Source organism: Terrapene carolina, unplaced genomic scaffold (assembly GCF_002925995.2).
Source record: "Terrapene carolina triunguis isolate 2854851 unplaced genomic scaffold, T_m_triunguis-2.0 Scaffold58, whole genome shotgun sequence".
NCBI classification, from domain to species: Eukaryota; Metazoa; Chordata; order Testudines; family Emydidae; genus Terrapene; species Terrapene triunguis.
Window position 1 is genome coordinate 100,102,599 of NW_020664409.1, and position 25,222 is coordinate 100,127,820.

Sequence of the window (25,222 nt, forward strand, 5' to 3'; positions counted from 1 at the left end):
CACTGGAAACAAGTGAGGAGCCTGATTCAGTGGTCAGACAGAGGGGCCCTGTCTAGAACACAACTGCTGTGCATCCCAGAGTGGTGCTACAAAACAGCAGACTAGAGACAGGAAAAGTCCTTCATCAAGGCACTTCCTGTCAAACTAAGCCCCGAACTCCAACAGTTCAACATATGGTGAAGCCTTCTTGAACTCCAGTGCTTGACATGCATTATTCACACAATGCCTATGCTGTGCTCCGGGTTTGAAATATACAGTGGCTTGACATCAGGGAACATTTAAACATGACAAGGGGGAGAAGAAAAAAGAGAGAGCTGTAAACAGCTAAACCATATGGATCAAAACTTAGAATTCAAAAAAAGAACAGGAGTACTTGTGGCACCTTAGAGACTAACAAATTTATTAGAGCATAAGCTTTCGTGGGCTACAGCCCACTTCTTCGGATGCATATAGAGTGGAACATATATTGAGGAGATATATATACACACATACAGAGAGCATGAACAGGTGGGACTTGTCTTACCAACTCTGAGAGGCCAATTAAGTAAGAGAAAAAAAACTTTTGAAGTGATAATCAAGATAGCCCAGTACAGACAGTTTGATAAGAAGTGTGAGAATACTTACAAGGGGAGATAGATTCAATGTTTGTAATGGCTCAGCCATTCCCAGTCCTTATTCAATCCTAAATTGATTGTATCTAGTTTGCATATCAATTCCAGCTCAGCAGTCTCTCGTTGGAGTCTGTTTTTGAAGCATTTCTGTTGTAAAATAGCCACCCACAGGTCTGTCATTGAATGACCAGACAGGTTAAAGTGTTCTCCCACTGGTTTTTGAGTATTATGATTCCTGATGTCAGATTTGTCTCCATTAATTCTTTTGCGTAGAGACTGTCCGGTTTGGCCAATGTACATGGCAGAGGGGCATTGCTGGCACATGATGGCATATATCACATTGGTAGATGTGCAGGTGAACGAGCCCCTGATGGTATGGCTGATGTGATTAGGTCCTATGATGATGTCACTTGAATTCAGTTACTCAGTTCAATGGCGGGTTAAGGAATCTCTTAAGTGAATCAGCTTGACACAACCCAAAAAAGATGAAGGGAGGAGCTGGGAAGGGAGGCAAATGCAAAAGGAGAAACAAGGAGAGAGGAGAGAGAAGAAGGAAACAAGCAAGAAGCAAAATCAGAGGTGTAGCGAACGCCCTCCGTACCCTCCGACCGGAGGGGGCCCCACAAGGAAGGGGGCCCCTAAAAGTGGCAAAATAAATACCGCATTCCAGTTTCTGCATTGTAAGGGGCCCCGCCCGGACATATGTTCGGAGGGGGCCACCGTTCGGAGGGGGCCACGTTCTTTGTTGCTATGGCCCTGAGCAAAATATATAGATAGCTCCCTGCCTGTGGAGAAAAGACTGTGTTTTCCATAATTACTAAAGACTGGAAGCAGAGTCTCATTAAGGGGAAATCGTGGTGTTATTCTTCCAAGCGCCAACCACAAAATAAGCTCCAAATCACCAAATGAGACACCACTCACAGTAGATTGTGCAGATGTTCCAAATAGGATTGTACAACTCTTTGAGCTCCACTGGGCGCCTTGAGCTTGACTCTCTCTCTCTCTCTCTCTTTCTGGGGGGTAGGTATGCCCATTGGCTCTGATTGGCTTCTCCAGCTTGACTCCTTCTTGACCTGGGTAAAATCATACGTGGTGGCATCTCCTGAACGTCACGCATTTGGGTCATCAAAATCACTCCCAATAAATTGTGCAGAGCTGTGAGCCTCACTCTCATTTCTTACAGGAGGCATAAACTAGGTAACTATATTGACATTTAAACTATCATCACTGAGCACCGGAATTTATGCCTCGCCAAGATGACTTTAGCGGTCCAGAGCATTGTTCCAGGCTCTCTGCAGAGTCCCATAGACCTCTCTCTGCATTGGTTATACTCAGTTTACTTTTGAAGCTTTCTTTTCAACCATGACAGCTAGAGACTTACTTTGTTTTTAATGAAAGCTGAGATTCTGGAGAACAGGACAGCAGCTTGTCAGACATGCCAGTATGTCATAGCACTGTGCATAAGTCCAATTCAAGTCCTGTCCGGAAGCAAAAGGGCAGCCCATGAAGTGTGCAGAGCATGGGGGTAATATCAGGGCTGGTCAAAATAATGGTAATAATTTTCCACATTTTTTTTTTAGGAAATGAAAACTTAGGATTTTGGGGCTGGGGGAGGATTTTCAATTTTTTAACTGAACAAAGTGGAAGAGGGCAAAAAAATCTGTTTTGAATGGAGTATTTTTTTTTGTTTAATTTAAATGAAAATTGTAAACAATTAATAAATACAAACTTTTTTGTGAAAAATCTTCCTATCATTTAAAAGGCACTTCTCATTGAAAAGCACTTTTAGATGAAAATACTTTGACCATCTCTGGATAGGACACTCCTGCCAGGCTGCCCTGGTCAAAAGGCAGGCAGTTGTCCTCGGCATTGGCTGAACCCTCTGGCTGGTCTTCCGCAGTAACTCTTTGAAAGGCAGCACCTTGAGATACTGAGCCTTGCACAACTACAGTAAGGTTTGTATCTGAGAAGAAAGGATACAGCCTCTTGGCCAGTCAAAGATGGTGTGATGCAATGTTATAAACAGAATATGGGTCTCACCTTTACTTAGTCACCTCTGCCGGAACCCAATAAAACTTGTAGGGGTAGAAAGTGGTGGTTGTTTGCGCAAAGGATGGAGGGAGATGTATGCTATTCACACGATAAATGAACTCTCCAGGAATGCAGATTCCAAAAGGTCTAGAGCTTTAGGTGACACCAGCTGGTACTTGTAAGAGATAGGAAGGGAACAGTCATTAATAACTGATTGGGGCAGGCACATGGGCTGATAAGGCTCTCCAGGGATGCAGCTATAGTGGGACATTTTGTGCCTGTTTTCTAGCAATGCTGTAGCTGTTTTCACAATAAAGATGTGGAGGGCAGGGGGAAGAAGCATTCCTTACTGAGTTTACCTCCTCCAAAATACCAGACACGGAACAAATAAGCCGTGCTCACTAGATCCAAGACTCCTACATACCACAGGGCTGCCAGATTTAATTTTGCATAGAAGTACAATTCTAACCATTGCTGCAGTGAAGGGGGCTCCTTGTGAATCCCCTAAAGTATCACGTGTTGCCATTCTTTATCCCTTGCTTTCTTTTACTCACTTCCTCCTCGGACAAGCAGTCACTAGTGACCTGCCACAGGGTTATCCGCTAAAGTTATTGATTGTGCAGGCTTTCAGGCTTAGAAATCACACATCTTCTCTGCCCCACATCTATCTCCACAGGGACTGATCAGCTCTCATCAAGTCAGGCTTCTGACTAGAGGACCGTAGGAAGAGCATGACAGAGCAGTAAATATTAACAATATGGTAGCACCCAAAGCCCTCGGTTGGGATCAGGGCCTCGTTGTGCTGAGCACTAGACAGTGCTCTGAACTCGCTCTTGGACTGCAGCTGTCAATGGAACTGGTGCCAGCTGCAAACCCATTTAGGGCCAGATTGGGACAGTGACGTATGTGGCCATGCCTGGGACCAGGAGAGTTGAAAGTAACCCTGGCTCCCTGCATGGCTGCTCAGGATCTACCTGGAGCGGGGAGGAGAGCAGGGGCTGTGTGCCCGATACTGCCTCCTGCAAGCAAGCGGGCAGAGTGGGAGCAGGGGATATGTAGATCCAGGCCTACCCGCCACCAGCCATGGACACAAAGGCATGGGGGGCAGTATGCTCTTCCTGGTAAATTGTTAATGCAGCATTATCCCGATCTTCAGCTTGTATAAAACAGGAGGCTGAGGAAATTGTGACTCAGAGAGGTCTGAGTGACTGTTCCTTTCCAGAGCTCCTCCTGGTGCCACACAGTGACAAGCCAGGGCAGGGTGAAATGCAGAGGGGCAGGTGTCACTGAAGTCCCATTTAAACCCCATTTTGAGGACTTGCTTGGGACCTGACTGGTGCATGAGCCTGTTACCGGCCGTCTGCAAAGGGATGTATTTCACCTGGCAATGTGACCAGTAAAACCAGTCTTTGGGAGACCATTAGTGCTGTGATCTGTTACACAGGCCTAAATGCACCGCAGTTACCTGCTCACATGCTATACAAAGCTAGAGCCTTGCACAGTGTGGGAATGAGGAAGTAAAGCTTTCTGACTTCAGAGAACTAGCTCCTTGATTATTCCTCTTCTTTAATTCAATTTTTCTTTCTTTAATTCTTATTACAAGCTAAGCTGCTGGCTTGGCTGTGGGCCAGCATAGTCCATGGTTTGAAAAGCGACCTCAGCAAGTTAAACGTCCATTTTTTAACTTGGATTAAAATGGAAACATTAATAATAACTTTGATGTCCTCTCATTGGTAGAAAAGAAATTGAATGATAACAATGAATTGAAAAGGGGGCTGGATAATTTAAGGCCCAAATCTGCTGTCTTTACACCCAGGGAGGAGTACCCGACCGTGTGAATCATCTAATTCAATGGGAGTAATCACAGGCCAAGGTACTACTCAATGTAAGAGTGGCAGAAGTGGGCCTTAAATTATTCAGGCCTCTTTTCAATCCATCATTAGTGGCTATGATTAGCAACATTCGAAGCTGTGCAGTTTAAGAATTTGGTGTGGATAATTAAATCTCCTCCTTCAGGATGTTAGCTGATCACTACAGCAGGGAGGAAGAAATGTAGAGCAATGAACATCTGGGGAACAGTGCTTTCTTCCGATGCACTGGAGTTGTATGGCCATATTTGAATGCAGGATGCCAGCCTAGACAGAACAAGGAGTAATGGTCTCAAGTTGCAGTCGGGGAGGTTTAGGTTGGATATTAGGAAAAACTTTTTCAGTAGGAGGGTGGTAAAGCACTGGAATGGGTTACCTAGGGAGGTGGTGGAATCTCCTTCCTTAGAGGTTTTTAATGTCAGGCTTGACAAAGCCCTGGCTGGGATGATTGGGGATTAGTCCTGCTTTGAGCAGGGGGTTGGACTAGATGACCTCCTGAGGTCCCTTCCAACTCTGATATTCTATGATTCTATGATTCTAGTGGTCTAGCAGGGGAAGCCACAATTCTATGTTCCTAGTGCTATTCACACTAGCTTGGTCAATTACGTAAGGAATCCAATCAAGGGGCAGAAAAAAATATCACATGACTTTTGTAACAAACCAATAAAGCACTAATGTCAAATTAAAAATTTTGAATACACCTCTACCTTGATATAACGCTGTCCTCAGGAGCCAAAAAATCTTACCGCGTTATAGGTGAAACCGCGTTATATCGAACTTGCTTTGATCCGCCAGAATGCGCAGCCCTGCCCCCCCGGAGCACTGCTTTACCGCGTTATATCAGAATTCGTTTTATATCGGGTCGCGTTATATCGGGGTAGAGGTGTATATGCAACAACCTATTCAAAATATTATGCAGCTCAAGAATGAATAGATAAAGAAATGTACCCATCATTTTGAATAATGAGGGAATAGGAGAATGCAGCAACCTGTTTCTGAACAGAAAAAAGGCATAATTTCTTGAATAAATTATTCTCCATAAATAATTCACTCCACTCTAGAAAACACCCCTCCATCCCAGTCCATAGTAGAGAAAAGGACAGACAGCTATTGAGATTTTTCCATTTCTGAATCATTTAGCATATAGCTCATATCCTCACATAGGATCTTCTCAAGCATAAGAATTCCTCTTTTGCAGCACACAATAACAAAAGTGTGTGCCTAGACTATCGCTGAAATGCAACCACCTGTGAGACGGAGCCATGCAGATGGCCCACTTCACAGACTTTTTGACCAATGATGCTAAGACAATCCTCTGCTTTTATGTACCGTGAAGAGATCTTTAATGTACCCAGATCCTCCATTTTTAAGATCCCATCTGCAGAATTCACACAGACAGTAAACTGCTTGGTACTCAGTTTATTTATTTACCTTGGAAGGATGAAGGGCAGAGTCAAACACACACTCCCCTTCCCCTCCCCCCCCCGGAACTGGATATGTGGTATCAGGGAGGGAAAGTATTGGAAGATTACAGGATGATTAAACCACATCTTCTGGCTGAATGTGTGTGAAGATAATCCAACAGTGACTGAAAGAAATCAAATGAAAATTATGTAACAGATTGAGTATTGACAAACACATTTCACAGTCTGAAAGCACACAGAATAGCTTCTTGTCCAGCTAGCCTTTCTTATCTCTTTTAAATAGCCTCAAAACGCGAGAGATGCCGTGACTTGGTTGCAAGCTTTGAAATTGCCCAAACAAGCTCACCAAAGTCATTTACAAAGGTTTGCAAACTGAGGCCAAAAGGAAAAGCAAATGGAATATGAGGCACTTCAAAATTCAAAACAGCTGAAAACCTGGGAGGCATATGAGATCATGGCATGTAAGTACAATACGTCAGCAGCGAAGATGGAAGCATGCACACGTGAACAGAGCTATAGCACAAGCTTTTGGAACATATTTCACAGTATATGTATCTATTTATCAATCTTGTTTTTTCAGTTTATAGCATGCTCCCACCAGTGAGCTCTATGGGCATTTACAATGAAACTTTACAAATACATAGTAGCATAGCAACTGCCACATTGCATCAGCGCTGAGGTCCAGTATCCTGACAGTGGCCAGCACCAGATGCTTCAGAGGAAGGGGGCAAGAAATGCCATAGTGGACACTAATGGAATAATAGGCCAAAGGGAAGGTTTCTTCCTAATGGCCAGTGATTGATTCAATGAAAGCAACGACAACAACAACAAAGGGAATTGGCAGCAGCAACAGTCCTGCTATTACTGTAGAGACCAAACTACAGAGGAACAAACAGTGAGCTGAGAGAGATACCAGGGCCCTATTCTCCCACTGCAGGATATAAATAACTCCTATTGAAATCAATGACATTTATTCATGTCCGGCAGTAATAGAATAGAACCCCCATGTCTTCTTTCTTAGTGCTGATGCTGCCGCTAGATCAGTGAAGGAAAAGTATTTATGTGTGAGTGTGTGTGTGTGAGAGAGAGAGAGAGAGAGAAACTCCTTTTATTTCCATCCATAGTACTTTATTGGCATGACAAGCTATACAAGTGTTGCCAATGCGTGAAAGAGACAGAAGCCGCAGGTCTCTGTGAGAAATAGATACAGAACATCAAGCATGTGCCCGGAATAAGGCTTGACAGAGTTTTTGCAGTTTTATCTCTTGTGGCCACTTGTCATTATTGTCTGTCCCTGAGTTGCTGGCAGGTCGCTCCATAGCATGATGCCATTTCTGCCCCCTTTCCCCCTCCCATTTTCTTACTTCCTGGTTTATATGCTATTTTTCTTCACTGCTTTTTCATGGAGAATTTTTATCCTGGCTGATAATGTAAGGAACTGTCTTTCTTGGGCTCCCTTGTGGTTTGGATTTGGGAGTGGAAAGTGTCTCTCCATTTCAATTTCTTCCATCATGTTGGTTTCACAGTTGACCCTCTTCCAGGTTCCAGCTCTAGCTTATGGACACTGCATCTGCATGGGGAAAAAGTCTGCCAAAATTTTGTGCATATCACTGTGGAGGTGAGGTAGCCTGCCCATGTGAGGAGAGTAGCTTAAGTGCATCTATACTTGCAAATTATGTGCAGATAATGCATAGTTCCAACATGTACTTGAGTTATATGTCTAATGGTGCAAACTGGTACATTTTAGGGAGACAAAACATCCCATGCAGCTATGCAGTCTTTTATTCCCTGCATTTGTCTACAGCAGTAGCAGCAGCAATTCTGATGGTGATTCAGACCCTGAATGCCAAGCATGCTGAACCTGAGACTGAAATACTGATTCTCAGTTACTTCCTTCCTGCTTCAAGCCACCTTTGTGTTCCCCATATTCTGGGGCAATGCAAGGAGCTGCCTATTCCCCAGTTAGAGTGACCAGACAGCAAGTGTGAAAAATCAGGACAGGGGGTGGGGGGTAATAGGAGCCTATATAAGGAAAAGCCCCAAATATCGGGACTGTCTCTATAAAATCGGGATATCTGGTCACCCTATCCCCAGTGTAAGTCAGAACAGCATCAAGGCCGCTCTGATTTTTATGGCCCTTGAGGGGCCCTGGGAACCAAAGAGTACATAAGAACATAAGAACGGCCATACTGGGTCAGACCAAAGGTCCATCAAGCCCAGTATCCTGTCCTCTGACAGTGGCCAATAGCAGGTACCCCAAAGGGAATGAACAGACAGGTTATCATCAAGTGATACATCCTCTGTCTCCCATTCCCAGCTTCTGGCAAACAGAGGCTAGGGACACCATTCCTGCCCATCCTGGCTAATAGCCATTGATGGACTTATCTTCCAAGAATCTATCTAGCTCCCTTTTGAACCCCGTTATAGTATTGGCCTTCACAACACCCTCTGGCAAGGAGTTCCAGAGGTTGACAGTGCGTTGCGTGAAAAAATACTTCCTTGTGTTTGTTTTAAACCTGCAACCTATTAATTTCATTTGGTGGCCCCTTGTTCTTCTATTATGAGAATGAGTAAATAACACTTCCTTATTTACTTTCTCTATACCACTCATGATTTTATAGACCTCTATCATATCCCCCCTTAGTCTCCTCTTTTCCAAGCTGAAAAGTTCCAGCATATTAATCTCTCCTCATATGGAAGCCGTTCTATACCCCTAATCATTTTTGTTGCCCTTTTCTGAACCTGTTCCAATTCCAATATATCTTTTTTGAGATGGGGTGACCACATCTGTACACAGTATTCAAGATGTGGGCGTACCATGGATTTATATAGAGGCAATATGATATTTTATGTCTTATTATCTATCCCTTTCTTGATGATTCCCAACATTTTGTTTGCTTTCTTGACTGCCGCTGCACATTGAGTGGATGATTTCAGAGAACTATCCACAATGACTCCAAGATCTCTTTCTTGAGTGGTAACAGCTGATTTAGATTGCATCATTGTAGATGTATAATTAGGATTATGTTTTCCAATGTGCACTACTTTGCATTTATCAACATTAAATTTCATCTGCTGTCACCCAGTTTTGTGAGATCCTTTTGCAGTAAGAATAGTGAGTGCACTTAATCCACATCCTCTACTGTAGGAACTAAGAGCAGGGCCAGCATAGAGTCCTTGTGTCAGCTCTGCACCAGCTGAGGAAGCACTCTGCACTGTGGGTAGTCACGTGCGGAGCGGGAGGGGCTGGGTATACTCACTTTAAGATCCCTTTGTACTGCCAGAGTGGCATAAAGGTCTTTTGCATAACAGGGACTCAGGCCTGTGGGTATCTAACTTAACTATAAGCCAATCTGTGAGAAAATGAGGGTAACTTGCTCCCAGAAGTAATATACGAGAATGTGTGCAAAACATATGCAAAACACTTGAGAGGGTTGCACAGCTCTGTGGCTTGTTTGCTAAAAAGCATCTTGCTAAAAGCGTCAGCAGCAGTATCTGAAAGCAGCCTATTCTTTGCTTCCCTGTGGTTTTGTAAAGACCACGCAACCACCAATATGTTATCTGAGCTAACAGGTCAGAACATTGTGTGCTTTATCACCTAAGATCTTTCTCTTCTTGATTTAATTACCATACGCCGCAACGCCAGAGTTGTAAGCAAGCAAGCAGAGCAATTCCCGTGTGTGATGCTTTGTTAGGGTTACCATATTTCAATAGTGCAAAAAGAGGACACTCCACGGGACCCCGCCCCCGCCCCAACTCTGCCCCTTCCCCGCCCCCAGCCCCGCCCCAACTCCGCCCCTTCCCCACCCCAACTCCACCTCCTCCCCTGAGCACCCCACATTCCCCCTCCTCCCTCCCGCCCCCCGGCTGCTGCTGCTCTGGGGAAGTTGCTTCGGCTCCTGCCGCGGTGGAGAGCGGCGGGAGCCAGGAAAGTTGGAGCCCAGGGAGGAGGCGGTCCCCTTACCATGCCTCCCTATTTTCCCGGACATGTTCGGCTTTTTGGAAATTCCTCCTGGACGGGGATTTGAGGACCAAAAAGCCGGACATGTCTGGGAAAACCCGGACGTATGGTAACCCTACCTCTGACACTCACCTCTCCCTCCCCTGTCCATACCTGTCCCGGGGCCTTCTTTTAAAGGGCATCCCTATATCAGCGGGGTCTACTTGGAAAAGATAATATTTACTCCCTTGTATGGCTGAGCTGGGCTCTGACAATCCAACCCATCATGAGTCCTGTGAGAAATGGGGCACAACACTAACCAAGGCAGTGTCATTTCAGGGACTGTATGGGCCTCAAAGTTCAAACAAACAAGCTATATAAAGTCCTTTTCTTTACCGGGAAACCAAATGGAAGTTTTTCTAGAAGGGTATTTTTAGAAATCTCAGTATAATGACAAATTTCAAGCTCAGTTAAATAACTTTTTTGTGAAATGATGCAGAGCACAATTAGTACAGAGACATGAATAGTGAGAGATCCAAGCTGGTTTGCCTGATATTGTGTAAAAATGTGTGTAACTTTGATATAGAAGGCCTTGCCAAACTAATTATCGAAGCATATGCAACCATCATCGTAGACAGTGACTTGTTTATACTGCTCTATATACTATACCAGTGTTTCTCAATCTGGGAGTCATGATTTATTTGATAATTTATATGGTAAAAATGAGAAAATAAGCAATTTTTCAGTAATACTGTGCTGTGATACTTGTATTTTTATGTCTGATTTTGTAAGCAAGTAGTTTTTAAGTGAGGGGTATTCAAGACAAATCAGCCTCCTGAAGGAGGTACAGTATTCTGGAAACATTGACAACCACTGCTCTAATTGACCTGGATCAAGAATGTCTTTGTTTTACTTTCTATTTCTATTGTAAGGCTATTGGGATCTCAGCATTAAAATACAGTCTCAGAAGAATTTTTTGAATCATGTTTTTAAGAAATTTCATAAATGGACCACTGCACTTCCCCCAAATTAATGAGTCTGATGTTTCATTTTTTAAGACCAAAGGTCCCTGCATCTTCCAAGTATTAGAGTGAGTTGTTTTCCAGAAACCCAAAGGTGGACGTTCATTAGCAATCTATTTGTGTGTAATACATTTTATAGTAACAAATAAAAGGGAAGACACAACTGGTCTAGTCAAATTTGCTTCCTGCCCTCTAGTCAGGGACATATCTCCCTGCTGTCAACAGTTCTCTCCGGAAACAGCAAAAGAAAGATCCCAGATCAATCTATGAAACTGAAAAAGGTATTCCCAGAAACACTGAGAAAATGAATGCCAAGGGCTTTTGTTACACTTTACCAGGGAGATCAGGAATGAATGCACCAAACCGAAAACTCACTGCTGCGGAAATAAACACTCAGGGCTAGACTCTGCTTGGAGACAGCAGAATCTGCTACCATTTGCTGCTCTGAGGTGTACAGTGCCTCACAGAGCTGGGGAAAGGAGGCAAGACCGTGGCTGGCAGTGCAGGAGAGAGTAAGGTGCATCACTGGCCTCCCCTCTGTGCTGCTATGGTGCCGAGCACCCCCCTCGCTGGGTCCCCCAGGCGGGGGGTGAGGTGACACCCCCACGTGCCCCAGGCCGGGTCAAGCCGCGGTGGGGTCCCTGTCCCTTTAAGAGCAGGGCTGGGCTGAGCAGAGCCGGCGGGGGGTGCCTCCGCTCCCGGCTGCAGGCTGATGCCGGAGCCTGGGCTGAGAGCCAGGCTCGTCTCCTGCACCAGCTCCGGGCGAGGCTTTGCTGCGGCTCCCCCAGTCCCCCCGGGCTGGGCCGCCGCACGGTAGGGGCGGGTTGCATGAGGCAGGGCAGGACCCGGTGGGGCCGAGGGCTGAACAGGCCCGGCAGGGGGCTGCTGGAGGGGGAAGCTGGGGAAGGGGTGGCACGGCCTCAACCCCCTGGGGCTGCCTGCCCCACGGAGGAGGAAGAGGGGCGCAAGCCGCAGCAGGACCCCAGCCCCCCGGGGGTGGGGATCTGGGGCCAGCCCAGGGAGGCAGGAGCAGCCCTGGGGGTGCTGGGCGGGTGCAGGGCAGAGCCCCGGGAGAGCCCCAGCCCCGCGGCGGGCAGTGCTGCAGAGGAGGAGCCCACGCCCCCCGGCGGGCGAGGGGAGCCCCAGGCAGGGGGAGCCGGGCCGCCCGCACCCACCTCTCACGGCCGCTCCATGCTGCTCCCGGTACCGCTTTCCGCCAGCGCGGCTGCCCTGTCAGCCACTTTTGGGTCTTTAAATAGCCGTCCGGGGGAAATCCCGGACATTTTTAGCTTTTTACAAATTCCTCCCAGACGGCTATTTAAAGACCCAAAAGCCGGACATGTCTGGGGAAACCCGGATGTGTGGTAACCCACAATAGTCTGAAGTTGTTTCCTGTTCATAATTTTCTTAAGACTGTCACTAAGAAACTTTAGGCAGAGACTCACCAAAGAGACTGTTACATTTTCCATACACAAAGAGCAAACCTACATCTCTCGTTATTTTCTTTCCTGATGCTTTGTTTTGTTGTTTACCCCAAGGCACAGGTTTCAATGTCATCATTAAAAACCTTCAGCCATACAATATTTACAGGTAACTTTGGGGTCCAGCTCCCACCTTAGTTCACTCTCCATAATGTCTGCTGCACAGAACTGGAATTTTGAACTGTTTTGATGGAACAAAAGGGACACATTTCCCACAACAGACATGTCCCCCCACCTTTTTTATTTTTGATTGCTGGCTCAGGCTGGAGAGGAGAGGCAGTGACTGGCCTGAAGCCTATCGGTGTAGCCCCAAAGTGCGCAGGGCTGATTCAGAAAAAGGAGACCAGGAAATTCACTGTTATTTTACTCTTTGATTGCTATATTTTCTTGTGTAATGGGGCCCTGATCTTTGACCGGTGCCTTTATGACCTCCCTAACCTTTCAGGCAGGAAAGGGTTCATTCTCTGCAAAGGGAACCAGAGAGAGGAACTGCTTTGTCCTGGAGAGCCTGCTAACCCTCATTGGGCTAATCTGGAGTTTCAGGAGAAGAGGAAGTAATTTGGGGGTCTCCTAGAAGAAAGGAGGAAGTGTCCTGTCTCTTGTGCTTCGCAATTTAAGCTGGCCACAAAGCTGGTGGCTCCCAGATCCAATCCTGGGCAGAGGCTGTGAAGTGACTGGGAGAATGGCTGCAGTCACTCCTGAAGAATGTGCTTCTCCCTGTCCTCACAACCAAGGGAGATAAGAAGGGAGACCCCCAGACCAGGCCCAACCATGGGGCCCCGGGGACATGGAAATGATAGCTTTGTCCACACCTGGGAACTTGGTTTTTTTAAACTGGGGAGACAATAGAGTCAGGAGGCACAAGACTGAGCCCTGACCAGGTGGTGTGAGGAAACCAAATGGCCCTTGCCAGAGGATGACACCTCTCTCCAGGGAATTGTAGCTGAATTTTCTGACTGAAGTGAGCCTGCTGGATTTGGCAGGGGACTCTCTCTCTGAAGCCAACCTGAGGGAAATCTTGCTTCACTTTTGCAGAAACTGGTCGGAGGAGGTGGCTGCAGGAAGCCAGTGACTTAAAAACACAGTGCTCTATTTTCCCTTGGGTATCCTTCCTTTGATTTCTGGGGTCTGCTGCCTCCCATTCACCCTCTTGTGGCCAGGGGTGCTTCTGCAGTGCCCTGCTAACAATTTCTCCCCTCTTCAGAGCTCTGCCATTGCATTCCCGCCAAACAAACAGTCTCCAGGCCCTTCCAGCCAGGCTTTTATTCATTATTCATTTTCCCAACACAGGAAACCAAAATTGAAAACAACAGCATAGCCATTTCCCTGCTGGTCTTAGGCTCTGTCCTTCAGGGTTCACTGCCAGTCTCCTGCCTCTGGCCGTCTCAGAAACTCTCACATCCCCCTTCACTGCAGCTCCCTGCTGCTCCTGTAATGGAACCATCTGATCCAACCCAGGTGTGGCTCCTTCATAATCAGGGTTGGCTAGCCCAGGCTCTCCAGCCCTTAAGGGCAAGCCACCCTGTTACACACTACAGTGCCAATACTAAATGACTCTGCATCTCTTGATGATCTTCTGCTACTGTGGGGCTGCCCCGGCCTTAACTTAATGCTGCTTTCCTCTTAGGGAAGAAGGTGGCCGTGATGCTGTCACTTGCCCTTCTCCGAGGTGTAAATGGCTCCTCTCACACATCTTCCCTCAGGCACACACCGCTCATTCTGACCCATTGTTTTTCTGTGCAATCTTCCAGCACCAGCATCCTGGCACTCAATTCATCATGGATTGTGAGTTGTCCAGGCAATAGATGTATGGACCGTTTGTGTTGCGATGCCCCCGTGAACAGTCATGGAAATGTTTCCTATAATTCTCTTCATAAAAATGTATATTGTTTTTAGAGCTGTCGATTAATCACAGTTAACTCACGTGATTAACTCAAAAAAAGTAATTGTGATAAAAAATGAATCGTGATTAATTGCAGTTTTAATCGCACTGTTAAACAATAGAATACCAATTGAATTTTTAAAATATTTTTGGATGTTTTTCTACATTTTCAAATACATTGATTTCAATTACAACACAGAATACAAAGTGTACAGTGCTCACTGTCTATTATTATTTTTATTACAAATATTTGCACTGTAAAAATGATAACCAAAAGAAATAATATTTTTCAATTCACCTCATACAAGTACTGTAGTGCAATCTCTTTATCGTGAAAGTGCAACTTACAAATGTAGATTTTTTTTGTTACATTACTGCGCTCAAAAACAAAACAATGTAAAACGTTCAGTGCAGTCAGTCCTACTAGTTCAGCCAATCGCTAAGACAAACAAGTTTGTTTACATTTATGGGTGATAATGCTGCCCACTTCTCTTTTACAATGCTTGTTAAAAAAATAATGCATTAATTAAATTTGTGACTGAACTTCTTGGGGGAGAATTGTATGTTTCCTGCTCTGTTTCACCCACATTCTGCCATATATATCATGTTATAGCAGTCTCGGATGATGATCCAGCATATGTGGTTCGTTTTAAGAACACTTTCACTGCAGATTTGACAAAACACAAAGAAAGTACCAGTGTGAAATCTCTAAAGATAGCTACAGCACTCAACCCAAGGTTTAAGAATCTGAAGTGCCTTCCAAAATCTGAGAGGGACGAGGTGTGGAGCATGCTTTCAGATGCCCTAAAAGAGCAACATTCTGATGCGGAAATTATAGAACCCGAACCACCAAAAAAGAAAATTAACCTTCTGCTGGTGGCATCTGACTCAGATGATGAAAATGAACATGCATCAGTCTGCACTGCTTTGGATCGTTATCAAGCAGAATCCATCATCAACATGGACGCATGTCCTCTGGAAGGGTGGTTGAAGCATGAAAGAACATATGAATATTTAGTGCATCTGGCATGTAAATATCTTGCGATGCTGGCTATAACAGTGCCATGTGAACGCCTGTTCTCACTTTCAGGTGACACTGTAAACAAGAAGTGGTCAGAATTATCTCCTGCAAATGTAAACAAACTTGTTTATCTAAGCGATTGGCTGAACAAGAAGTAGGACTGAGTGGACTTGTAGGCTGTAAAGTTTTACATTGTTTTATTTTTGAATGCAGTTATTTTTTGTACATAATTCTACATTCCTACGTTCAACTTTCATGATAAAGAGATTGCACTACAGCACTTGTATTAGGTGAATTGAAAAATACTATTTCTTTTGGTTTTTTACATTGCAAATATTTGTAATAAAAAATAAATATAAAGTAATCACTGTACACTTTGTATTCTGTGTTGTAATTGAAATCAACACATTTGAAAATGTAGAAGACATCCAAATACACCTCTACCCCGATATAACACGACCCGATATAACATGAATTCGGATATAACGCAGTAAAGCAGTGCTCCGGGGGTGGGGGGCTGCACACTCCGGCGGATCAAAGCAAGTTCGATATAACGTGGTTTCATCTATAACGCGATAAGATTTTTTGGCTCCCGAGGACAGCGTTATATCGAGGTAGAGGTGTATATTTAAATAAATGGTATTCTATTATTGTTTAACAGCGCGATTAAACACGATTCGTTTTTTTAATTGCTTGACAGGCCTAATTGTTTTTATAAGTAAAGATTTGCTTTCCTCAGAAGATGAGGCAGTGGCTGCTGCTTATACTGTAGCTTCCATTTGTCATCATGCCAACTGGAAGATGTGAGGTGATAACTCAGTGCAAAGGAATCCCATAGCTCCACTATAGAGCTCTGGTTCTTACCATGTAGATGGCTAATTAGCCATTGGAACAGTTTACCAAGGGTTGTGGTGTATTCTCCTTCACTGGCATTTTTAAAATCAACATTGGATGTTTTTCTAAAAGATCTGCTCGAGTTCAAATGAGAATTAATTCAGGGAACTACTACGGCCTATGTTACACTGGAGGTCAGACCGGATGATCACATCATCTATGTGTCTATGAAGCTGCCTGACTGAAAGGCTTAGCAGCCTGGTATTCGTTTACTCCTTCACCACTGAATCAAAGTGCTTCTCATTTAAAATGCTCTCCCCTCTGAATGCCCTGTTGGAACGAGCAGGCTAGCAGAACTGTAGGGAACTTGTGGCTATCAATGTAATTTGAATGTAACTTGGCATCAAGGTGATTAAACAATTATAACATACAAATTTGTGTTTACAAGACACTTCCTTGTTCACCTTCCTGTTAGCAGGTAGATGGGTTTATTATTGCTGATGAGAGATGGTTTAGTGAATTACTGCCAGTGGAAGGTGATAGAGCCGGGCACCTGTGACGGGACTGCTGGCCCCTTTAAGGGGAGTCCAGGCCCAGGCTACCTGTGACAAGCTAATTTAAGGGAAATGAGCCCATCTAGCTAGTTAACTGAATAGTGAGCATGTGGGCTCAGTTACAGGGAGGTGATCACAGAGAAAGATGCTCTCCTATGGGAGAGGTGGTCCCAGAGAACACAGGTCCCAAGGAAGAGGGATGTGCAACTTCTAAACCCAAAGAGAGATACTTTATTTTCAAATTTATTATATTTTAAAAAATAGAACCCCAGCAGGGGAGTTTTTGTCTTACACCCTTTTGCACCGCCTGGTGTTCCTAAGGAACCGTGAAAGAAGGGAAACTGAGGCAGGGATTGCCTAACTGGCACACTAGGTCAGCAGGGGGTGCAACAGTGCAGGCAGGTTCTGCCACAGTGCCCTAACACCATACTGAGGGAAGTATTCGAAAGTAAATGTATATCCTGTAATAAGTAAATATGTGTCCCATGCCTTGGACCCATTTCTGGAATCTTTACTTGGTTAGGACTTCCTCTGGCTTCAAGGGGAGTTTTTGTCAAAGCAAGGACATCAGGACTGATCAAGTTTGAAGATGACACCAAGTTGCAGGTGAGGGGTGCCACCACTTTGGAGGATAAAACTAAAATTCAGAGGGCTTTTGATAAACTGGAGAACTGGGCTATAGACAACAAAATGAAATTCAACAAAGACAAATGTAAAGTGCTACACTTTGTGAAGGAAACGAAATACACAAATACAGAATGGAGGAAAACTGCCTTGGCAGCAGCACTGCTGAGAAAGATCTGGGAGTTTTGATAGATCATAACCTCAATATGAGTCAGCTATGCGATGCTGTTGCAAAAAAAGCAAATGTAATTTTAGGTTGCATTAACAGAGGTATAGCATGCAAGTCAGGGTGGGTAGTACGGTAGTACTAATCTACTTGGCGCTGGTTAGGCCTGAGCTGGAGTACTGTGTCCAGTTTTGGTCACCAATGTATATAAAGGATACAGGGAAACTGGAAAGGATCCAGGGGTGAGCGACAAAGATGATCAAGGGAATGGAATGCAAGCCATCTGAGCAAAGGTTGAAGGAACTGGGTATGTTTAGTTTGGAAAAGAGGAGATTAAGGGGGGACATGATAGTGGTCTTCAGATACTTGAAAGGCTGTCATAAAAAAGATGGAGAAAAGTTGTTCTCTCTTGCCACAGAGGGCAGGACAAGAGGCAATGGATTCAAACTCCAGCATAGCAGATTTAGATTAAATCTCAGGAAAATTTCCTAATTGTAAGAACAGTAGGACAATGGAACAGACTGCCTCAGAAAATTGTGGAAGCTGCTTCACAGGAAGTTTTCAAAAAGAGCTGGATAGCCATCTCTGTTGGATGGTTTAGACCAGGGATCGGCAACCTTTGGCATACGGCCTGTCAGGGAAATCCACTGGCAGGCAAGGACGGTTTGTTTACCTGCAGCGTCTGTAGGTTCGGCCGATCGTAGCTCCCACTGGCTGCGGTTCGCCGTTCCAGGCCAATGGGGGCTGCGGGAAGCAGCGGCCAGCACATCCCTCGGCCCGCGCCACTTCCTGAAGCTTCCATTGGCCTGTAACGGCGAACCGCGGCCAGTAGGAGCTGCAATCGGCTGAACCTGCAGACGCTTCAGGTAAACAAACCGTCCCGGCCCATCAGCAGATTTCTCTGATGGGCCACGTGCCAAAGGTTGCCAATCCCTGGTTTAGACACAACAAATCCTGCATCTGGGCAGAGGGTCAGACTAGATGACCCTTGCAGTCTATTCTGATTCTATGACTGTCCACTATGCACTTCTGCTTGAGGTTGGATGGCTACAACTCTATTGTCCTCCTCAGCCCCAGTGTGCAGTTGTAGTTTCCACAAAGCCACAAACTTTTCCATCCTTGGCACATCCCAGTCCTTGAATCATTGGTGACTCTAAGATTTGGTCTGTAGTGAATGATAAATTCTACCACCAGAAAACCTCCGTATAAGGAGAGCTTAGCTATAACAGAATGGGGACTATAGTCTTGTCTACCCTAGTCTAGACAAGATACTAGACAATCCATTAAAAGGGAGCAGTTGTAGAAAGACCATCCTAGTTATTGAATGTGCCTGCTGCGAAATATATAACCAGGAATTTCTCTCCCCTAAATGAATGACAGCTTTTCTTTCCATTCCCCTCCTCTTCAGAGGAAAGGAGGAGGGATTGGTGATAATCCCGTTTGAATGCAGCATTTACAAAATAGAGGTTGATTGATAATGCTACTTTCCAAGCAGATTAGCACCACATGGAGTAAAATTGCTCTATGAAAATTGTGGGAATCTGTTAAAATGCACTGAAGAAATCTGGAATTTTAATTCTGAATAAGAGCATTGACAGAGGGGTTTAATGCAGTTTAAGTAATCCGCTTTAAATTCACATCTTTAGTTAATTTGGATTAATTTGCTTGAATGTCTTTATGTAGGCAAGCCCTTACTGCACTTTTTTTAGGGGTGGTCTACATACAGACTGGCACCAAAATAACAAAAGATGTGATTTAAAACTGATTGGTTATTTTGGTGCAAGTCTTTGTGTGGACACTCTCATTGCAGAGTAAATTGGCTAAACCCCATTTGTTTGAAGTGAGTTACAGTCTTTAAGGGCTTTAAACTGATGCAAACCTCTGTGCAGACAGTGATATGAATATGAATCTGGTTTATATTAATTTAGCTTCACTCGATTAACAACAGGTCTAACTTAACTGAACTAGACCCTTCTTAAACCAGAATAAGGTTGCGCTAGTTTAATTAAAGGTGTGAATTTAAATCAGGGCAACTCCCTGCATGGACTTTTTTGTTTCAGTTTATCTTAAATCAATTAGGGCTTGTCTGCACAGGAAAACGATACTAGTATAAACTAAGGTGTATATTTAAATTGTCATAATTATACTGGTGTACACGGCTATATACTGGTATAACTCCTTGTGTGTACAGTCTTATTCTGGTATGAGTGTCTTTTTTTCAGTTTAGTGTATGTCATATAGGAAGGGGATTAAGGTAAACCAAAAAGCCCACTCTTATTCCAGAATAAGAGTATTCCTTGGGGAGTTGTACTTGTTTAACTATAATGGTTTATCTATACCGGTATTATAATCATATCAGTATAGTTTGTAAAACTTTCCCAAGTAGACAAGCCCTCTGGAACAGGTTTGAAGCTAAACCACAATAAGCTGGTCTTAATGTGAAATGAAAGCATCCATACAGAACTCTGCACTGGTTTAACTAAACTGGTGCTAGTTTGTATGTTGAAAAGGCCGAAGAGTATCTACACAGGGTTTTGCATCACTGACTTAACTGGCACTAGATCTGTGCATAGATGGCCTAGCCAAATCGACTTTAACCACTATTATTCTAAAATAAGAATTAGAAGTATAAATAAAAATGAGAGGACCAGGCTGCTCCCTGGCATAAGTTACAGAAGGGCTGTTCTGACTTACACAGAGATGGCCATTCCTCTGTTTGGTAGCTGGTTTTTGTTTCAGTTATGTTCCCTTCCCCTAGGAACACCTCCTGCTCTGGGGGATGGGGAGTGCAAAGTGGGAGGGGTGTAAGAGTTACTCCAACAGCTCCTTGGCAGGGATATCTCTGGGGCTTCGATCCACTGGCTTTGTAGCCACTTTGTGCAGTCAGAGCAGGGCTGAGGACCTATCCTCTTGTCTCTTATCTGTCAGTAAATAGCCTTGAACTCTCCTGCTGTTATACAAATAGTATAACAATGCTGCCTCACTACTGAGCTGGATGCTTTGCAGATTTGCTGATTAAATAGCAGACTTCACAAGTTTTAGTACTTTATTGTTCAACCTGCCTACAGCATTTTGCGCCAGACTCCTTACATCTTCCCATTCCTTCATACAGTGTGTAACCAGCCTGTATAGGTCACTATTACCAGAGATCTTGAGAAGCTGGATACTTTCAAGACCTATAATAATATCTACAGTTAGATGGGGCAATCAGCCTATCAACCCTCATGCTTCAAGTCACCTGATCACCATAGGGGGCAGGAAGGAATTCTTCAGCCCATGTACAGCATTGCACAGTTTATCCGGTGTCTTTTGGTTTAATTTGGGGGTTTTATTTTGTTTGTTGGTTTGTCTTGCCTTCCTCTGAAATGTTTTGGATTAGCCAATTCAGGAGGAAGAATACTGGGCTTGATGGACCATGGTGTATCTGTATGGTGAATCTTATGTTCTTATACAGCCATACCTGCCAACTCCTCACTTTATTGTTCAGGATACTCATCATTGGGCAGAAGGGAAAGGGAAGTGTCCAGTTTCATGTCTGTCAAGCTGCCCATTTCCCAGAAAGATTCTACTTAGATGGGCAGAAAACCCAGATGAAAACCCACCAGTTGGCGTCTCATGCTTGAAGTAATGGGTAGGTATCTTTCCTGTTTATCTTATTAATCACAGATCATGATGCATCTTACTACAGAAGCAAGACAAGAACTAAGCCTTCAGATGGAGGTAATGAGAAGGCCAGGTACTGCTGGGAACATTGATTACATAGATATGACGGTGAGGTACCATATGTGACATGCCAGGGGCAATGCTCATTCTTCCTAAAGAGGACAAAATTTAATTGCAGAGCCAAACTGACCTTTCAGTTACCTGCGCAATTCAGTACGTGCTTCCCTCCCGAAACATTTTCTGGCAGCTGTGTCCTTCTGAATCTGGACACAACTGCCAAACATCATGGATTTTAGCTACTCTACTCCCACTCTTGCTAGGCCCCATGCAGCTCTTTGAATAACCAACTCTCACCTTCCGAGAGCCGTCCCTTCCTCGTGTAATGGCAATTGCTGCAACTATAAACAGTGATGCTAATTGAGACACTTTCAATGTAACTGAACAGGCACATAAAATTCACAGAATGAAATGGCTTAACACATCCATGCACTAGTTAACTCCTGTCTCAGTTCCTGTGTCCTCCCTGATTCCCACAATACTCTCTTCTAGACCTCCCTGCATGCAGCTGCCACAGTTATCTTCCTCATCCATTATTCAGACCACCGCGCCATTGTTCAGTGAGATTTTGTGCTGAGCATGTGAGATTCGGACCACAGTGAGATTCTAGGAGAAGATAGTCACTTCAGTGGTTAGGGCGCTGGAACAGGACTTAGGGCAAGCCTGGTTCAGTTCTCTGCTCTACTATGGACTTCCTGTGTGATCACAGGCAAGTAGTTTAGCCTCTTATGCCACAGTTCCCTTTTTGTAAAATGAGGAGAATAGCACTTTGCTACCTCACAGGGGTGTTGTGAGGATAAATACATCAGAATATTGTGAGACACTCAGATACTATGGTGATGGGAGCCATATACATCCCTAAGGGCAGGTCTACACTACCCGCCTGAATCGGCGGGTAGAAATCGACCTCTCGGGGATCGATTTATCGCGTCCCGTCAGGACGCGACAATCGATCCCCGAATCGACGCTCTTACTCCACCAGCGAAGGTGGGAGTAAGAGCCGTCGACAGGAAGCCGCGGAGGTCGATTTTGCCGCTGTCCTCACAGCGGGGTAAGTCGGCTGCAATACGTCGAATTCAGCTACGCTATTCGCGTAGCTGAATTTGCGTATCTTAAATCGACCCCCCCCTGTAGTGAAGACGTAGCCTAAGATAGATAAATAGCCTCTACGCTCTCAAACTTCACTGCACTGTGACCCCTTCTGACAACAAAAAATACTACATGACCCCTCCCTCCTTTGGCATGGGGCTGAAGCCATAGCCCGAGCCCTGTGGCCCTGGGCAGTGGGGCTAAAGCTGACGCTTGAGTGGGACAGCAGGGCAGCGAGGCTTAAACCGAAGCTCAGGCCACACCACCCTTTGGCTTCAGCCCTGGGTTTAATGCTGGCCCTGGCAACCCCATTATAACAGAATCAAGACCCACAGTTCGAGAACCATTGCTCTAAGACATTCAGCACAGAAGCCACAGACCAAGGAGAGAAGGAGCTAAGTTGGCTTCAAGCCACCTTTGTGCCTACCCAAAACTGGGCTGCTCCAAGGGTTGGAAAGAAGTGTGGAAGGGGCTAATGTCTGCCTGTCCCCCTTCCCAGCAATTAATTCTGCCCCCCTACCCTGCTTCATCTCTGATCCTTCTGGGGTTCTTCACCCCCTTAGCCCGGAGTTCCCTTCTCCCTTTCCCAGCCCGCATGTTGCTAATAGGGAGAAGAGGAGCTGCCCTATTGATCACAGAAATGTAGGGGGGATGAAGGAGCAGAGCCATGCTAAGCTGGGAGCTCGTTCTGTTTCCTTCTCCTTTTCTGTCAGAATGGTGTCAGCTCCCAAGGGGAGGGGAACAGAGCTCTGCCTGCTTCCTGCATCAGCTCAGATTCACTGTTCTTCCCCAGGAGGCATGCCAGAGGGGAAAGCAGCCAGTCAGAGGGGATTTCCCCCCCGGGGGTTACTCAAAATGATCACCCCTCAGTTCACTCTTTCGTTATTTTATTTCCTGGGTCCAGGACCCACTGCCACCTGGTGCCCTTTAAGCACTAGCTGTGGCGGGGTCCCCCCAGCATAACCCCTGGACAGGCTGTGTAACTTATAGCAGTGTCACCAGGTTGTGATAGACATTGGACAGCACTGCCCAGAATCTCCACAGTACTGAGTGCTGAGGCCCTGCCCCGACACTACCATCCGATCCCTCATGCCCCCGCATGGCCCCTACCCCGGGGCTTTGCAAGGGGTCCTCAGGCAGCACCCTTACTGCTGTCCTCACAGTTCCTGTGCTGAGGGAATCTTCCCCCAGACAAAGGGCTATTTGCAACTCCCAACCTTTTACATACCATAAAGGGGCCAGAGTGTGTGGGGGGTGAGGATCTGCCCCCATGTTGCTCCCATCTTCACTGGCTCTCCCTTGCCTGCTGTGTAAAGCTTAAATTTCTCATCCCTGCCCTGACACCCCTGCATAGGTCCACCCAGTCTTATCTTAGGAAACGGGATCCAAGATGTATCCCATCATCCTCCATGTCACGCTGCCCAAAATGGCCGCCTTCCACCATGTTTGTTTGCGTCTCCCATTTCTATCTCTATGCAGAAGTCTCAGGTTGGCAAGGTCGTGGCGTGGGGGGTTTTCTGAATGCTGCTATGATGTCACAAAACACAGAGTCGCAGCCTGGAAATACATTTTCTAAAGATTGAGCCAGGTCGCTGAAGGGCCCAGTCTTATAGTCAAGCTGTTGCTATCCCATACTGCTCTTCTGTCATGCCACACCGCTTCCCTTCCTGCCTCCCCATTGGCTGATGATTTAGGAGCTGAGAGCCAATCAGGTTCTGGCCAGGCCCCCCACCAATGGGGAGGCAGTAACAGCAGAGCCCCTTACCTGCTGGCATGATGCAGGGGGGGCCGGGCCAAATTTGAGTGGTGTTGCAACCCGGGTCCTGTTTGCAGACCTAGTCTCTGCTCCATGAGATTTCAAGAGGTAAGCCTGAGTATATGAGACAGGTTTCAAATGCGAGAGTGTCACAGCTCTGAGGCGAGACTTGAGGTTTCTGCTCTACGCCCTCTTTCATGCTGCCCATTCTGCATGGATTCACCTCTCACACCCAGTGCTCCAACCCTCACCCTCCCTCATTCAGATCACTCCTAAAGACACACTGCTTCAACCCTCCCCACAAACAATAGCCGAGGTCAGTCAAATGATCTCCCACCCCTACTTTTACAAACAACCCCCTCCCCCCAGCCCAACATAACGCCTTCATCTCGACCTCTCAGCATGTCTTATTTGAATACATCTGGCTCATAGACCAGTGGTTTTCAAGCTTCCGGCAATCACGGACCACGCTTAGTCCATTTTGTGTGTTATTCTAGTTTAACGGGTATCGCAGTTAAGAACCCTTCATGTCACGTTCACATAAGTGGAGAATTCAGATGTGGTTGGACTGCATCTCCATAAACTCTAAAGTTCCAGGTGATCAGTCATTGCAAATGCTCCCAAGCTCATGTAGCAATTAATTTCTGAAAAGCAATCATGCCTGAAACTGATTGTGCCCCAAGGAAAAATGGCCTGCATGAGAAACACACTTAATTATAAACTGCCATTACAGAAATGGAGGCTGACAACCTGGCTGCCCCACAGTGACATTGCACACATCAGTGCAGCATTTGAATCCAAGGAATAGAGCTAAGCATTATGTTCCTAAAATCCATAGATAGGAACCTAAATAAGTTGCCTGATTTTCAAAAGTGTTGAGCACCCAGCAGCTCCTATTGGCTTCACGAAGGGATATTGGGCACTCAGCACTTTTGAAAAGAGGCCATTTATTAGAGGTAAACTTTTCAAAAGCACCTGACTATTGATTTAGGAGCCTAACTTTAGGCAACTGTGTGATCCCCTGGTGAGTGTATGTTACAGGTCCTCCTCTGTGCCAAATCTGTAGAGGTTATGAGTGTGTTACAGCCCCAGGAGTAAGGTTTGGCTCTTTGGCTCAAGCTGTAGTAGCTTATGCCTTTAGTTGTGGAGATCCCCGGTGTGCCGGTCAAGATGTTGGCCATGAAAATCTTGGCCTGTAG